Here is an 18989-nt window from a genome sequence, read left to right on the forward strand (position 1 = left end):
AAAGGAAGATTTAAATGTTTTTACCCCCGCTAAAATTCATGCCTAACAGAAACAGATGAGGTTGAAGAGGTGGCAAAAATACACAGAAGAACTATATAAAAAAGGTCTTAATGACCCTGATAACCATGATGGTGTGGTCACTCACCCAGAGCCAGATACCCTAGAGTATGAAGTCAAGCAGGACTTAGGAAGCATCACTACGAACAAAGCTAGTGGAGGTGATGGAATTCCAGCTGAGCTATTTCAAATCCTGGAAGATGATGCTGTTAAAGTGCTGTACTCAATATGCCAACAAATGTGGAAAAATCAGCAGTGGTCACAGGAATGGAAAAGGCCAGTTTTCATTTCAATCCCAAAGAAGGGCAATGTCAAAGAATGTTCAAACTACTGCACAATTGTACTCATTTTACATACTGGCAAGGTACTGCTCAAAATCCTTCAAGCTGGGCTTCAGCAGTATGTGGTCTGAGAACTTCAGATGTACAAGCTGGATTTAGAAGAGGAACTAGGAAATTCCAACATCCATTGGATCATAGAAAAAAACAAGGGAATTACAGAAAAACATCTGGGTCTGCTTCATTGGCTATACCAAAGCCTTTGACTGTGTGGATCACAACAAACTGTGGAATATTCTTAAAGAGATGGGAATACCAGACCACTTCACCTGTCTCCTGAGAAATCTGTATGCAAGACAAGAAGCAACAGTTAGAACTGGACATGGAACAATGGACTGGTTCAAAACTGGTAAGGAGTACATCGAGGATGTATATTGTTGCCCTGATTATTTAACTTCTATGCAGAGTACAGCATTCAAAATGCTGGGCTAGATGACTCACAAGCTGTAATAAAGATTGCTGGGAGAGATATCAACAACCTCAGATATGCAGATGATACTATTCTAATGGCAGAAAGCGAAGAGTAACTAAAGAGCCTCTTGATGAAAGTGAAAGAGGAGAGTGAAAAAGCTGGCTTAAAAATCACCATTCCAAAAACTAAGATCATGGCTGCTGCTGCTAAGTTGCTTCAGTTGTGTCCGATTCTGTGTGACCCCATAGACAGAAGCCCACCAGGCTCCCCCATCCCTGGGATTCTCCAGGCAAGAACACTGGAATGGGGTGCCATTTCCTTCTCCAATGCATGAAAGTGAAAAGTGAAAGTGAAGTCGCTCAGTCATGTCTGACTCTTCACGACCCCATGGACCTGCAGCCTACCAGGCTCCTCCGTCCATGGGATTTTCCAGGCAAGAGTACTGGAGTGGGGTGTCATTGCCTTCTCCAAAGATCATGGCATCCAGTCCCATAACTGTATGGCAAATAGATAGGGGAAAGTGGAAACAGTGACAGATTTTATTTTCTTGGGCTCCAAAATCACTGTGGATATAGTGACTGTAGCCACAAAATTAAAAGACACTACCTCCTTGGAAGAAAAGCTATGACCCAACCTAGGCAGCATATTAAAAAGCAGAGACATCACTTTACTGACAAAAGTCCATATAGTCAAAGCTGTGGTTTATCCAGCAGTCATGTATGGATGTGAGAGCTGGACCATAAAGAAGGCTGAGCACTGAAGGATTGATGCTTTTGAACTGCAGTATTAGAAAAGACTCTTGAGAGTCCCTTAGACAGCAAGGAGATCCAAACAGTCCATCCTAAAGGAAATCAACCCTGAATATTCATTGGAAGGACTGATGCTGAAACTGAAGCTCCAATACTTTGGCCACCTGATGTGAAGAGCTGACTCACTGGAAAAGATCCTGATGCTGGGAAAGATTGAGGTCAAGAAGAGAAGGGGGTGACAGAAGATGAGATGGTTGTATGGCATCACTGACTTATGGACATGAGTTTGAGTAAACTCCGGGAGTTGGTGATGGACAGGGAAGCCTGGTTTGCTGCAGTTCGTGGGTTCACAAAGAATCAAACACAATTTAATGAGTGAACAGAACAGAAACCTCGTATACTGAAATTCTAACCCCCAAAACTAACAGTATTACTAGGTTGCACCTTCGGGAGATGAGTAGGTCATGAGGGTGGAGCCCTCAAGAATAGGATTAGTGTTCTTATAAAAGAAACCATAAAGAACTCTCTGGTCTCTTCCTTCATGTGAGGATACAAGAAATCAGTGACTCAGATGTCGCCCCTCACCCAACCATGCTGGCACCCTGATCTCAGCCTTCCAGCCTTCATGACTATGACCAATCGATTTCTGCCACCCAGTCTGTGGAATTTTGTTAAAGCAGCCTAAACTAAGACAGAAGGGTACATGATCATTTCCATAACAATTGCTTTACAAACTAATATCTTTGTAAATAAATTAATATCTTCCTACTTGTGAAGATGTGGTTCAAAGCTAACAGTACTTAGAGCAATCCAACGTCTTTGTTCCTACTCAGCAGTCTTTTTTCTTTTGGTTTAATATATGTGTATGTATATTTCTTAACCCTGGAGAAAGTAAATGGCAATTCACTCAAGTATTCTGGCCTGGAAATTTCCATGGACAGAGGAGGCTGGCAGGCTACAGTAGTCCATGGGGTCGCAAAGAATTGACCATGACTGAAAGACTGAGCACATGTTTCTTAACTCTTCAAAATTTCCCAATATTTATGGACTGCAAGGAGATCCAACCAGTCCATTCTAAAGGAGATCAGCCCTGGGATTTCTTTGGAAGGAATGATGCTAAAGCTGAAACTCCAGTACTTTGGCCACCTCATGCGAAGAGTTGACTCACTGGAAAAGACTCTGATGCTGGGAGGGATTGGGGGCAAGAGGAGAAGGGGACGACAGAGGATGAGATGGCTGGATGGCATCACTGACTCGATGGACCTGAGTCTGAGTGAACTCCGGGAGTTGGTGATGGACAGGGAGGCCTGGCGTGCTGTGATTCATGGGGTCACAAAGAGTCGGACACGACTGAGCAACTGATATGATCTGATCTGATGAGAAACAACCTATTCTCTGCCTTCTGTAAATCAGAACATTTTTTCTCCTGGTTAATTTCATGTGTGACCACCAAATGATTCATTTCCAAGTGGAAGCAAATGCACGAAAAATTATGACACGATAAGTAAAGTGCAGATGGTGACTGTATAAATAAGGCAGAGACAGTTTAAGGATTCTAAGGAATGCACACAGGACTACTCACCAGGTATTTGGCAGTGATTAGTTTTTATTCTTCTCAACTGAACTGTTCAGTTTTAACAAATTACCTTAGCATCATTGAACCAACTAATTGAAGTCTAGTATCAGTTTGTGTTTATTTCAACCCTTGAGGGATGGATGAGGAGGGAGGCAAAGGCAAGAACTTCAAAGCAGTGGGAAGATACATGAATTCTCCAGAAGTCCCTACTGATTTTCCCCATACTCTAGTTGACTTAACTCTAAGAAAAGTATCAGGTCTCTACTGAGTTTCTTTGGAAGCAGGTTTAGGAAATTATGTTTTAAAATTTATTAAAAATCATATATGTATGTGTATATATATATATATGCATGTATATACATATATGGTCATGGTCAAGTCTACTGCATTTAAACCTCAAATAAAGTCAGTCAGGGCTTCCCTGGCTCAGTGGGAAAGAATCTGCCTGCCAATATAGGAGATGCGGGTTCAACCCCTGGTTGAGGAAGATCCCCTGGAGAACAAAATGGCAACCCACTTCAGTATTCTTGAGCTTAGGACAGAGGAGCCTGGTGGGCTACAGTCCACGGGGTTGCAAAGAGTCAGACACAACTTAGCAACTGAACAACAGCACAGAATCATGTAGAAGTGGCACAACAAAAATTCCTCTCTTCCTTTGTGGCTCAGCTGGTAAAAAAAAATCTGCCTGCAATGCGGAAGATCTGGGTTCAATCCCTGGGTTGGGAAGATCCCCTGGAGAAGGGAAAGGCTACCCACTCCAGTTTTCTGGCCTGGAGAATTCCATGGACTGTATAGTCCATGGGGTCACAAAGAGTCGGACATGGCTGAGCAACTTGCACAATGTAAGTTGGTGCAGCTATACTTACTTTCCATACTATGGAAAACAGTATGGAGGTTGCTCAGAAAATTAAAGACAGAATGACCATATGATCCAGCAATTCCTGGGCATATATCCAAACAAAACTCCAATCCAAAAAGATACATGCATCCCTATGTTCATAACAGCATTATTCACAATAGCCAAGACATGGAAGCAACCTAAATGCCCATCAACAGATGAATGGATAAAGGAGATATGGTGTTCATCTATTCATATACATGACATTCATATATACTATTCATATGTATATGTATATATAGTACTCAGCCATAAAGTGGAGAAGGCAATGGCACCCCACTCCAGTACTCTTGCCTGGAAAATCCCATGGACTGAGGGGCCTGGTGGGCTGCAGTCCATGGGGTTGCTAAGAGTTGGACACGACTGAGGGACTTCCCTTTCACTTTTCACTTTCATGCATTGGAGAAGGAAATGACAACCCACTCCAGTGTTCTTGCCTGGAGAATCCCAGGGATGGGGGATCCTGGTGGGCTGCCGTCTATGGGGTCACACAGAGTTGGACACGACTGAAGTGACTTAGCAGCAGCAGCAGCCATAAAGAAAGAATGAAATAATGCCATTTGTCGCAACATGACTGTAACTAGAGATTATCATATTAAGTGAAGTCAGACGAGAAAGACAAATACCAGGACTTCCCGGGCAGTCCAGTGGTTAACACTGTGTTTCCACTGTGGGGCCACAGAATCCTCTAGCTCACTTCAAAATGTCTGAACTCTAAACTGACTCATCACACCCCTCTTTAGCCCACCCTTCACTCACTTCCCTATGACCTCCTGGGTTCCCATACCATTGCTGGCACTACCATACCCAAGCTAGAAATCTGCCATCTTTGCCTGTTCTCCTTTTATTTTTGCCCACATTTAATTAATCACCTTGTTCTGTAAATTCTGCTTCACATCATCCCCGTTTTCAAGTCACTCCTTTCTGACCTAGGAGCAACTCCTCTCTGATCTTGTTCTTGCATCCATCTAATTCATTCTCTACCCCCCAGCTTGAGTGATGTTACTAAAGCACAAACCTGATCTTCATTACTCCCCAGCTTAAAATTCCTCACTAGTCCCCATCATTTGAGGACAAAAACCCCAAACTGTGATTTGAAAGCCTTCCATGCCACTTGACGTTATTTTCTTTTTGCGCTGTATGCTTCAGGCATGCTGAACTACTGCAGTTTTTTGGCTCAGCACAGTCTCTCCCTGACTTCTGGGCCACGACACTTGGCTGAATGTTTGCTACATTCATCCTCCTTTTGTCGTCTAATTCCTACTCTTTCCGAACTCTCGCCCTGCCCCCAGTTAAGCTACGGGGCCTATACGTATCTCCATTTTGTACTCAACCCTTGGAAGGATGAGAAGGGAACATCACAGACTCAAAACACTTTAAGCTACCTGAAAATTCTGTCCCTGAGGAGCATCATTTGGCCACCTCCTCTTGTTCTGAATAAAGACCCCGCAAATTTTCAATTATAATTGGCTTCTCAGGCAGTTTTGTCTTCAAAGAGTAAATGCACTTATCCTGTTGAGGCAAGCAGAACAATCCACATGAACATTTTATTGCCCACTGTAAATTAATAAAATGACATTTCAGTCACTGTAAGCATGAATAAAATGAGTCTGCCAAGAAAAGACTTTACTTTCAACGTGCTTGACAAAAATTCAAGTTTTGAGTCTGCAAAGCAGATTCAGAGCTTGTACCACAGTGAATTTACCAGTGTAAATACACTTCCTGAGGTCTCTTGACAGCTAGCCATCTGGCCTCCCTAGGCAGTATAATTAGAAAGATGAGTTGTATAGAATTTAGACTGACTGCACTTCCATCTTCTCTTATGATTTGATAGAAACTCATTGATAGAAGATTCCACAGACCACCTAATTCAGTGTGTTGCTTAAGTCCATAGATGGCTTAGAATAGTCTGAAAATCTAAAGTAGAGTATTACAGTCAGGGCTCAAATAAATGGTCCTTTGTAAAATACTAATCTGAAAATGTCTTGCCACCACAGGTAGCATGAATGAGAAGTGGGAGATGACAAAGTACTTTACATAACATAATTATTATTGACAGTTAAAGTATTATTGTGTAAAAAATATCTAGGTCTCTGGGTGGAAGAATGCCTCTTTCTTTTTCTTTCTCTCTCCCCTTCTCTCTCGCTTATATCCATCTATATTAAGACAATTAAGGGAGAAAAAAATCTACCTGATAACTCAGGGCAATCACTTATTCATGTTATCACTTCTAAATTATATTACAATAGTATACTTGATGTCAGCATTGCAAGATTACATAAAAAATAACGCATTGTACACTTTTTAAAAGTGTTTTAAGAACTATGCTTGTTACAGATTAGTTGGCTAAAAGTGGGATCCAAAAATATATTTCACTTGACAGATTTTGGCTAATATATAAAATGTATACTTAGTTGACAAAAAACAAGCAAACAAATTAATTTGCAAAGAAAATTAAGAACAATTTTTGGAAAATACCATCTCCTTCTTCTCCCTTTTACCTTGTAGGGAAAGAAAACCTTTTCCTCTACCCTCTTAGCTCAAGTACCTGCAGAGGTACAAATTAAACTAATAAAATACAGATTAACAGGAGAAAAGGCATACAAGTTTTATTAATGTTAGTATTTACATGTGTATGATAACTTTACCCCCTCTCCCCCTAAAAAAAGAAGTGAAAAATCCAAAGAAGTGGTTAGACTTAGGGGCTTATATATCATTTTAACAAATGGTGATATATTGTAGAAAAGTTACTAGACAAAGCAAAGGGAGTTTGGGCTTCTAGGGCAGAGGAATTGTGGGGAAAGTGACAAGAAAATATATGAGTAGAAGGAATGGAGGATAAGTGTTATTTGAATGTTTTGTTTATGCAAACTCATCTCAGTGCCAGCTTTCCATCTCCAACGTCGTAAGTTAATTAAAAAGCAGACCATTAATAAATTAATTAATCAGCGGGCAATAACTAGTAGCCCACTTAAGCAAACCAAAACCTAAGCCTGGACCTCCCTGGTGCTGCAGTGGATAAGAATCTGCCTGTCAATGCAGTGGACACGGTTTCCATCCCTAGTCTGGGACGATCCCACATGACGCAGAGCAGATAGACTTGGGAGCCACAACTACTGGGCCCAAGTTCTAAAGCCCCTGAGCTGCAGAACTGAGCCCGCATGTTGCAGTTACTAAAGCCTGCGTGCCTAGAGCCCATGCTTCACAAGACAAGCTGCTGCAATGAGAAGCCTGAGCCCTGCAACCAGAGAAAGCCTGTGCATAGCAACAGAGACCCAGCACAAGGAAATAAATAAATTAAAATTTAAAAACAAACCAAAACACTAAATCTAAGACTGAAGTGCCTTAAGGTTAAGAAATCAAAACCTAAGAACAACCTGTCACAAACAGCCAACCAGGCTTTCTGAATTAGTGCAACTGCTCAAGCTATGAAGTGAAGTGAAAGTGAAGTCACTCAGTCATGCCCGACTCTTGGCAGCCCCATGGACTATAGCCTATGAGGTTCCTTCATCCATGGAATTTTCCAGGCAAGAGTACTGGAGTGGGTTGCCATTTCCTTCTCCAGGAGATCTTCCCAACCCAGGGCTTGAACCCGGGTCTCAAGCTATAGCTAATCAAGTAATATCCTTGCTTTGCTTCTTCCTCCACTCTGTAAAAGTCTTTTCCCTGGCTCTTGTTGGTGAAATGATTTTAACTACTTCCAATTAGGCATTACCCAATTCAAATCAAGTTTTGCTCAAATACACCCTTAAAATATTTAATATGGCTCAGTTTATCTTTGAACAAGCAATAAGGATAGCTCTCTTCTTGCTGAGCGACTTCACTTTCTTTCTTTCTTTCTTCTTGCTGGTACCATAGAGGGGAAAAATGTATGCCCTGCTTTTAAACAAAAAGATAGAGGGTAGACAGCACTGTTTAAAAAAAAAAAAATCAAAGAAGACAATTTAGGTGATACAAACAAATTTTAATGCTTCACAGATCCACAGTCTCCTTTGGAGAACTGCAAAATGAGGTGGAAGGCAAAAAGTTTTTATATGATAAGGAATATCTGATGAACTGGTGCCATACTGTCAAACTTGTTTGGGTGAGAAGGCCCAGAGTTGGCTTGGCATTCAGGGTTTGTTGAATAAATATTCAACTGGCCCTCTGTATTCAGCTTCCCTGGTGGCTCAGAGGATAAAGCGTCTGCCTGCAATGCGGGAAACCCGGGTTCGATCCCTGGGTTGGGAAGATCCCCTGGAGAAGGAAATGGCAACCCACTCCAGTATTCTTGCCTGGAGAATCCCATGGACAGAGGAGCCTGGCGGGCTACAGTCCACAGGGTCGCAAAGAGTCAGACATGACTGAGCGATTTCACTTTCTTTCTGTATTCATGGTTCCACATATGCAGATTCAACCAAACATGGATTGAAAATATTCAAAAAAAGAAATTCCAGAAGGTTCCAAAAAGCAAAATTTAAATTTACCACACTACCAAATTCATTGTTTGAGACCATCATCACCCTTATAACAAAACCAGACAAAGTTACCCCAACAAAAGAAAATTGCCGACCAATATCACTGATATGAACATAGATGCAAAAATCTTCAACAAAATATTAGCAAACCAAATTCAACAATATGTTAAAAGAATTATATGCTATGATAAAGGGGAATTTAGCCCAGGGATGCAAGGATGATTCAATATCTGCAAATCAATCAATATGATACACCTTATTAACAAATTGAATGACTAAATTACAAAAGTATCTTATCAATGGAGAAGATAGCTACTTAAATGTGCATGAGAAATTTTATCCTTCATTACCAGGCTTTTCCTGGTAACCTCCTTGCTTACATCTTTGAAACAGTTTCTCAGAGCTATTTGAGAGTCTATCTCTGGGGTTTTAGTTCTCAGTAAGACACTCAACATTAAAACTCAACATTCAGAAAACTAAGATCATGGGGTCTGGTCCAATCACTTCATGGCAAATAGATGGGGAAACAGTGACAGACTTTATTTTGGGGGGCTCCAAAATCACTGCAGATAGTGACTGCAGCCATGAAATTAAAAGACACTTGCTCCTTGAAAGAAAGGTTATGACCAACCTACACAGCATATTAAAAAGCAGAGACATTACTTTGCCAACAAAGGTCCATCTAGTCAAGGGTATGGTTTTTCCAGTAGTCATGTATGGATGTGAGAGTTGGACTATAAAAAAAGCTGATTGCCAAAGAATTGATTCTTTTGAACTGTGGTGTTGGAGAAGACTCTTGAGAGTCCCTTGGACTGCAAGGAGATCCAACCAGTCCATCCTAAAGAAAATCAGTCCTGAATATTCATTGGAAGGACTGACACTGAAGCTGAAACTCCAATACTTTGGCCACCTGATGTGAAAAACTGACTCATTGGAAAAGACCCTGATGCGGGGAGTTTGAAGGCAGGAGGAGAAGGGGACGACAGAGGATGAGATGGTTGGATCGTTATCCCCAACTCAATGAACATGAATTTGAGTAAACTCCGGGAGTTGGCGATGGATAGGGAGGCCTGGAGTGCTGCAGTCCATGGGGTCACAGAGTCAGACACAACTGAGCGACTGAACTGAACTGAAGACACTGAATAAATCTGACCCACAGCTTTTACACTGTGCTTTTAAAGTCAGTAGTTCTAGTCTTAATTTTTTGAGATACTGCCATAGTGGCTGCAGCAACTCATATTCTTAACAACAGTGCAGGAGGGTTTCCTTTTCTCCACATTCTCAACAACACTTGCTATTTCTTGTCTTTTTGATGCTAACCATTCTACAGATGTAAAGTGATAGCTCAGTGTGGTTTTGACTTGCATTTCCCCAATAATTAGTGATGCTGAACATCATATGCTTGTTGATCATCTATATGTCTATTTTGGACAAAAGTTCAGATCCTCTGCCCATTTAAAAAATTTTTGTATTATTTTTTGGCTGCGCTGGGTCTTGGTTTCTGCATGCGGGCTTTCTCTGGTTGGGGGTGGGGCAGGGCGGCTACTCTTCGTTGTGGTGCACAGGCTTCTCACTGCTGTGGCTGCTTCTGTTGCAGGGCACGGACTCTGGGCACAGGGCCTTCAGCAGTGGTGGCACATGGGCTTAGTTGCTCCACAGCATGTGAGATCTTCCTTGACCAGGGATTGAATGCATGTCCCCTGCATTGGCAGGCAGACTCTCAACCTCTGAACCACCAGGGAGGTCCCCTCTGCCCATTTTTAAACTGGGATGTCTGTTGTCGTTGTGGAACCCCTTTATGTGCCCTGTGCCTAGTTAGGCTAGACAAACCAAAAAGTCAGAGTTCGGAGCAGAGAAAGGTTTATTGAAGGGTCAAACAAGGAGCGTGGGAAGTTTTTGCTCAGAATACCCAACTCCCTGATGGATTTCTGGAAAGAGTTTTTTTGTTTGGTTTGGTTTGGTTTTGGTTTTGGGGGTTTTTTGGCCACACTGTGTGGCTTGTGGGAATCTTACTTCCCTAACCACCAATCAAACCTGGGCCCTCAGCAGGGAAAGCAAGGAGTCCTAAACATGGAATTGCCAAGGAATTCCACAGGGAAGAGGTTTTTAAAGGCAGCATTTGGGGTGAGGGCCGTAGGGGACATGACTTCTGACTGATGTGTGGTGACGTAACAGGGTGGTGTTCCAGGAATCTCAGTCATCAACCTTTGGTCTCAGGATGCAGTTACCATTTTTCCACCTGGGTGGGCCCTACTTCCCGCAGAACATCTCAAAGATATATCATTGTCGCTCACTGGTGTCTGACTCTTTGAGACCCCATGGACTGCAGCACGCCAGGCTTCCCTGTCCTTCACTATCTCCAGGAATTTGCTCAAACTCATGTTCATTGAGTCAATGATGCCATCCAACCATTTCACCCTCTGTCTCCTGCTTCTCCTCCAGCCTTCAATCTTTCCCAGCATCAGGGTCTTTTCCAATGAGTTGGCTCTTTGCATCAGGTGGCCAAAGTACTGGATTTTCAGCTTCAGCATCAGTCCTTCCGATGAATATTCAGGGTTGATTTTCTTTAGCATGGACTGGTTGGATCTCCCTGCTGTCCAAGGGACTCTCAAGAGTCTTCTCCAACACACTTCAAAAGCATCAATTCTTCAGCACTAAACCTTCTTTATGGTCCAACTCTTACATCCATACATGACTACTGGAAAAAACCATAGTTTTGACTACATGGACCTTTGTTGACAAAGTGGTGTCTCTGCTTTTTAATACACTGTCTAGGTTAGTCATAGTTTTTCTTCCAAGGAGCAAGCATCTTTTAATTTCATGGCTGCTGTCACTGTCCACCGTGATTTTGGAGTCCAAGCAAATAAAGTCTGTCACTGTTTCCATTTTTTCTCCATCTATTTACCATGAAGTGATGGGACTAGATGCCATGATCTTAGTTTTTTTAATGTTGGGTTTTAAGCCAGCTTTTCACTCTCCTCTTTCACCTTCATCAAGAGGCTCTTTATATGTATCAGGTTCTTATGTATATCCCTCAAGGAGGAACTAGGACTGATTTATCACCAAAGTACTGTTTCTTGACTATTTTCCTTTATTTCTGCATTCCCTTAGTTCCCTAACTAGTAACTGCTTAAATCTGCTCTTTAGAACTCAAGACCCTGTTGCTGGGAAAGATCGAAGCAAAAGGAGAAGTGGGCAGCAGAGGATGAGATGGTTAGACAGCATCACTGACTCAGTGGATATGAATTTGAACAAACTCCAGGAAATAATAAAGGACAGGGAAGCCTGGCGTGCTGCAGTCCACAGGGTCACAAAGAGTTGGACATGACTTACCGACTGAACCACAAGAGAACTCAGGGAAGGCCTGTTGCTGCTGTTAAGTTGCTTCAGTCATGTCTGACTCTGTGCGACCCCATAGACGGCAGCCCACCAGGCTCCCCCATCCCTGGGATTCTCTCAGGCAAGAACACTGGAGTGGGTTGCCATTTCCTTCTCCAATGCATTAAAGTGAAATTGAAGTTGCTCAGTTGTGTCCAACTCTTAGCGACCCCATGGACTGCAGCCTACCAGGCTCTTCCATCCATGGGAGTTTCCAGGCAAGAGTACTGGAGTGGGGCCTACTGGAGACCAAAGCCTTTTTCTACAAGCAAGAAAGGGGAGCTCTGGAAAGGCTTCTGTACTGGGGAGAGCCTCACAGGCTCCTGCTCATTTTCAGTGTCCCCTTTTCTTTGATAGTCCTCTGTCCTATTCTGTGAGGAATAAGCACAGGACAAGAAAGGGAATACAGTTCTGGGTAGAGAGTTTAATCATAAACTCAGCAGAGGAACTTTGTTTCTGGAGGAGTCAGTTCCAGTATTGTATGGGTTCTTACTATATATTTGGATATTAATCCTTTATCAGATACATGATTTGCAAATTTTTCTCCCATTCAGTAGGCTGTCATTTCATTTTGTTGATGCTTTCCTTTGGTGTACAGAAACTTTATTTATTTTTATTTTTGTTTCTCTTGCCTGAGGAGACATATCCAAAAAAATATTGCTAAGACTGATGTCAAAAAGTGTACTGCCTATTTTCTAGGTTCTTTTGTTTTTTTGGCCATGCAGCTTGTGGGATTCTAGTTTCCCAACCAGGGATTGAACCCAAGTCCCCTGCAGTGGATGCACAGAGCCAACCACTGGCCCACCGGGGGAGTCCCAATGTACTAGGTACTGCCTGTTTTCTTCAGGGAATTTAACGGTTTGCCGTTTACATTCAAGGCTTTAATCCATTTAGAGTTAATTTTTTTATATGATGTAAGATTGGGATCTAGTTTTAATCTTTTGCATATGGCTATCTAGTTTTCCCAACAGCATTTACTGAAGAGACTTTCTTTTTTCCCTTGTATGTTCTTGGCTCCTTTGTCATAAATTAGTTGCCCGTGTGTGTGTGTGTGTGTGTGTGTGTGTGTGTGTGTGTGTGTGTGTGTGTGTTTCCTCTCAGTCTCAGAAATGTAATCTTAGTCAACCAGTTTGGAATTTCCTGGTCATCACCAGTGAGGTCATCTGTCATGTGAGCCCTCTAGCCCCCAGAGGAAGAAGAAGCAATCTGCATGATAAAAGCTATCGCAATTCTCCTCCCCCTAAAAAGAGGTGCTGGCCCCAAATAATTCTTTTTCTTTTGGAAATAACTTCTTTGCCCCACCCTCCTTTCTATAAAAGCCTTCCATTTTGTATCATTCCCTGGAGTGCTCTTCTAGTTACTACACAGCCTGCTTCCTGATTAATTCAATCACTGAATAAAGCATTACAATCTTCAAGTTTACTTGGTTGAATTTTGTTTTGTTTTAACACATACAACCAATTTAGTGGAATAATTTACAATTGACAAGTTGTAGGTAGATAAATTAGTACTCCTGTCCCTTGATTTTGAGAATGTTGGTGACTTTAAAATACTGTGAGGTAGAATAGAATAGGAGACGGCAATGGCACCCCACTCCAGTACTCTTGCCTGGAAAATCCCATGGACAGAGGAGCCTGGTGGGCTGCAGTCCATGGGGTCGCTAGGAGTCGGACACGACTGAGCGACTTCACTTTCACTTTTCACTTTCATGCATCGGAGAAGAAAATGGCAACCCACTCCAGCGTTCTTGCCTGGAGAATCCCAGGGACAGGAGAGCCTGGTGGGCTGCCGTCTATGGGGTCACACAGAGTCGGACACGACTGAAGTGACTTAGCTTAGCTTAGAATAGAATAAAGAATCCATTGTATCATTTGCTCTGACTTGGGAAGTTGAAGACACACAGAAAGACCAAGCCATTTTTCAAGCCTTAGGACATTTGGAAAGGCCAACTCATTTTTTAAGCCTGCATAGTATTTGCTGTCCCTGATTAGGATGCTGGCTTGACTAACGGTGCCAACAGTTTAAAAAGAACTACAATTATTTTCGGTTTGTTCCATTTTATTGTATTTTAAATTTTTTGGTTCATTTCTTTTATTTGGAAAATTAATAACTACTAAAGTTCGGGAGGAATGGTTTTACTCAAATTCTCTAAACAAATGTTTGCAAGATCTTTTCGTTGTATTGTCAGTTGTTTACTCAAACAACAGTTAGTTTAGAAGTTTTTTTTCATGTAGAAGAAATATTAACTGTTGAGACATAGGTTTGACTAGCAAACAAAATTTACCTGGTTGTAAAATGTTCTACAAAATGTTCAATAAAATAAAGTCAAAATACAGGACTATCTTGGTAGATAAGAATTAACCCAATTTTATTTGAAAGGAGCCCGCTAGTAAGTAAACCTTTTCTACATTGAAAAATGTTCTATTAAATATTGCAAGCACTGTATGTTGTTTTTAAAGTGTTTTACACAACAGTACCAAGTTGTAATTGTGCTAAGACGTATCTGACTCTTTTGCAACCCCTTGGACTGGCGCCTGCCATGCTTCATCCATGGGATTTCCCAGGCAAGAATACTGGAGTGGTTTCCTACTCTAGGAGATCTTCCTGGATCAGGGGTTGAACCCATGTTTCTTGCATTGGCAGATGGATTCTTTACCCCTGAGCCACCAGGGAATTACTTTGCAAGTTTTCATTGCAAACAGAAAGCTTGTAGCTTACACATATTGAGCTGTTAGTTACCAGAGCTTTTCTGAACTTCTTGCTTACATTATTATATTTCACTTATCCTCCCAATAATCTGATGAGATAAAGAGTACTGAGGTTTAAACAATTTGCCCAGACCAAGAAGTGGTTGATCCAGCATGTAGAGCCAGGTAGTCTTACTCCAAAGCCTGTTCTCTTAATGATTTTAAATATTTGAATATTTACTGGACTGGCAGAAAAAACACCAGTAAAATAGGCAATCATTATAGGAGTTTAATTATTTTATTTACATATTGTGAAAATAATTATTTAAATAAGGAATCCATTAGACTGAGGTGGCTCTATTCTTAGCAGCCTACCCAACCAAACCAAAACTTAAGCTTCAAGGTTAAGAAATCAAAATCAAAATCATAAACATCTAACCATGGTTTTCCAAGTAAGGTAAACACTTAAGCTATGGCTAATGAAATAACTTTTTGCTTGGCTTCTGCTTCTTGCTTATAAAAATCTTTCCACTAGCTTCTGCTGATAGAGTGCACCTAATCACTTCTAGTTTGGCACTGCCTGATTAAAATAGATTTTTGTTCAAATAAACTCTTAAAAATGTTAATATGTCTCAGTTTCTCTTTTAACACTAAATATGTATTTTAAAAACATTCTCATAAACTTTTATCTCCTATAACTGTATGGTCTTCATAATTTTCATTTCTAATGTCTAAATCAACGTTAGAATGTTAGAAATCGACCCAAAGGACTTCCCTGGTGGTCCCGTAGTTAAGAGACCACCTGCTAATACAGGAGACAGGGGTTAAATCCCTGGTCAGGGAAGATTCCATATGCCACAGGGCAACTAAGCCCGTATGCCCCAACTACCGGAGGCTCCATGCCCTGGAGCCCGCGGTCTGCAATAAGAGAAGCCACCACAACGAGAAGCCCTTGCACGGGTAGCCCCCGCTCACTGCGACTAGAGAAAGCCCACACACAGCAATGAAGACCCAGCACAACCAAAAACAAACACATTTTAAAAATTAAAAAAAAAAAAATCAGCCCACGAATTTAAAAAATCACTATTACATATCAGTTTTTTGTTTGTTTGCTCACTAAAGGTTTTTAGTAAATCAGAACTACATAAATCACATTCTATATGTTAATACATAATTTTCAAAAAGGTAAAAATCATGACTCTCCTAGTTGTTTACCTCATTAATGACAGAACCAGCAGAATAATAAACCTTGTTCAAATGGAGCGTAGAAAGACAAAGGTATTTATCGTTACTGAGAGGAGAAAGAATGCTGGAATAAGATTACTAAATTACATTAAAATTGGGTAATATACCATTGGGCAATAAAACTAATCTTTCAGTTTCAACCCAAGCTCTTCTACTGGACACAAATCACTTGTATCTCTATGAGACAAAGTTATCTGCATTGCTAAAAAAAACACTATTTGTGTCAAACTCTGTCTGGTTTTCTTCAATTTAAAATCTACCCTTACAGCCATTTTTACCATTTATCACTATCACATTACATATTTTACATGTTTACCTTGTTTATGGTCTGTTCCTACCATTTAGAATATAAAGGCAGAATTTTTTCGTCTTTTGTGCATTGCAGAATGCCCAACACCTAAAATAATGTCTGATCCTTGGTAGGTACTCAAAATATATGTTGAATGAATAAATGAGTGAAGAAAAAAAAAAAAGAATGATATGGTTGACTTTAAAAACATTAGCCATATTAAGAGGAAAAGTGTAAAGTAACCAAGTCTAGAGTAAATTAGCATCCGGTACCATCACTTTGTGGCAAATAGATGGGGAAAAAGTGGAAACAGTGACAGATTTTATTTTCTTGAGTTCCAAAATAACTGCAGATGAAGACAGCAATCATGAAATTAACGCTTGCTCCTTGGAAGAAAAACTATGACAAACCTAGACAGCATACTAAAAAGCAGAGACATCACTTTGTCAACAAAGGTCTGTATAGTCAAATCTATAGTTTTACCTGTAGTCATAGATGGATGTTTGAGAGTTGGACCATAAAAAATGCTGAGTGCCAAAAAATTGATGTTTTCGAAGTACGTTGCTGGAGAAGACTTTTGTGAGTCCCTTGGACAGCAAGGAGATCAAACCAGTCAATCCTAAAGGAAATCAACCCTGAATATACTTTGGCCACCTGATGTAAAGAGCCAACTCATTGGAAAAGACCCTGATGCTGGGAAAGATTGAAGGCAAAAGAACGGGATGACAGAGGATGAGATGGTTGGATGGCATCGCTGACTCAATGGACATGAGTTTGAGCAAACTCCTGGAGATCATGAAGGACAGGGAAGCCCAGTGTGGTGCAGTCCATGGGGTCACAAAGAGTCAGACATGATTTAGTGACTGAACAACAATGAACAAACTAAATTGCTTGAAGGATAGCCAAACCCTCATATTGGTGCTTTGATAGAGGAAATTTTCCAGCCCAACTTTCTGCAGAAATATTAATAGAAATGGCATATGATGAGATGGAGAAACAAGCAGCAAAGCAGCATCTGTAGAAAATCTGTTAGCTTCACATTCTCAAGGTGAAAATAGAGAGGAAACAACCATGTCTTCTCTGAAGACAGCTGGGGCTTGGGGAAGAACCAGACCCGGATTGTAAAATTTAGCAAAATAAATTTCACCTCAAGAAGCCATTTGTTACTGAAGGGATCAAAATATGCCACTTTGGCATAAGGATTATTTTGAGCTGATGGCAGTTAAGAAACAGCAAGCATTGAGGAAAAAAACTCTCGCCCTCCCCCCATCTGGCCAAGAGCAAAAACGTACATCTTCATTTGTAAAAGTGTTTCCCTCACCTGTACTAAGAAGAGAAATCTATCATTCCCCAGGGACTCTTAATAACTGAAGATGGTTCTAGACTCTTACCTTCCCAGAGACTGATACCAAGTGCAATCTAAATGACAAACCTCACAAGTACCTTTATCTTCCATGTTCCCAGGAACTCAAACTCCTTCCCTTTGTCTTGTCCTTCACAAATGTATTGCTCATTGTTGAAATGACATATAAGCCTTTGGGCCTGATCAGTCCTTGGGTGTGTTCACGTCATTTCTGGTAGACCTCTGACACGCACATTTGATAAATCTTCTTTTCTTGTTAATCTGTCTTTTGGCAGTTCAATTTGCATGGCCCCAGCCACTGAACCTAAGAAGGGAGGGGGAAGAGATTTTTTTCTCCCATTTCCAGCCACTTTACCTTCCTTGTTGGCATCTACTCTGAAAATTTGGTCGTATTTTTAAACATGATATCTTTAAGACTATCACCTAAGTAATCTTTAATCACTTTACAGTAATATATTAATTCAGTTCAAAATATTTGACAACTAGATGAAAAGAAGGACTTTAATGAGATAAATCCAAGTTGACAATCTTTTTAATGTGCAAACATTTTGCTGTCTCAATCAGAGGCTTATTTCATACCACACTAGAGAAAATTTAGCTCTTACATTGTTCCTTGCATCCTCAAAAATACCATACATATAGGGTATTTTATTTGGTCTTTAGCCCAGAAGCTTGTTATTAATAGATTTAAATCTTGTCTAGAGGCATCTGCTAAAATAAAATAGTAATTCAAATAACTTTTTAAATGTTAATATTTTTATATATGAACTTATTTTTAATTGTGATAAGATATTTATGAACTACACAGTAGGAATTGGAAGAACTTCCTCTCTAAAGGACCAGATAGTATACATTTTAGACTTTGTAGGTCATATGGTTTCTGTAGCAACTGCTCAACTCAGCTACTGTGCTGTGAAACAGCCATAGACCATAACTGAACAAATGGACATGCTTACCTTCTTTTTTTGATTTATTTGGCTGTGCCAGGTCTTAGTTGTGGCTTGCAGGATTTTTGATCTTCGTTTAGGCATGTGGCATCTTTAGCTGCAGCATGTGGGATCTATAAATTACATTTCTTACACTGAAATTGCTTGGTTTTAATATCTCCATTATACCTGTTGACCTGAAGGAAGCAGACTGCTGGATATTCCTCCAGCAAATATGGGTTTATACTTGATCAGCAGAGAACTGCAATTCAGGTTCTGAAACCATGGCAAGATAGGTACAAGTCCTGGCACAGCAGGGGAGGAGAATGCTTTTAAGGAGAGGAAAAGGAAGTTGGGAGGGCTATCGTAAAAGAGTCCATGGCGTTTCATTGGCTGAGTCCTTGCTAGAAAAGAAATGCTTCTCCTCTCCTCCAGGGTTCTGCTATAGTGGCAGGGTGTGGGAGCTCCCCCTTCTGGTCTCGTCACTCGTTGATTAATTTTACATACCCAACTTCTGAAAATGAGAGTGTTTCTTCTCTCCTATCCCCTTTCTTATATTCCTTGAAAGTGTGTTAGAGCTCACCTATAAAATTATCTGGGCCTGGTGATTTTCT

The sequence above is a fragment of the Bos taurus genome, chromosome 5, assembly GCF_002263795.3.
Source record: "Bos taurus isolate L1 Dominette 01449 registration number 42190680 breed Hereford chromosome 5, ARS-UCD2.0, whole genome shotgun sequence".
Lineage (NCBI taxonomy): Eukaryota > Metazoa > Chordata > Mammalia > Artiodactyla > Bovidae > Bos > Bos taurus.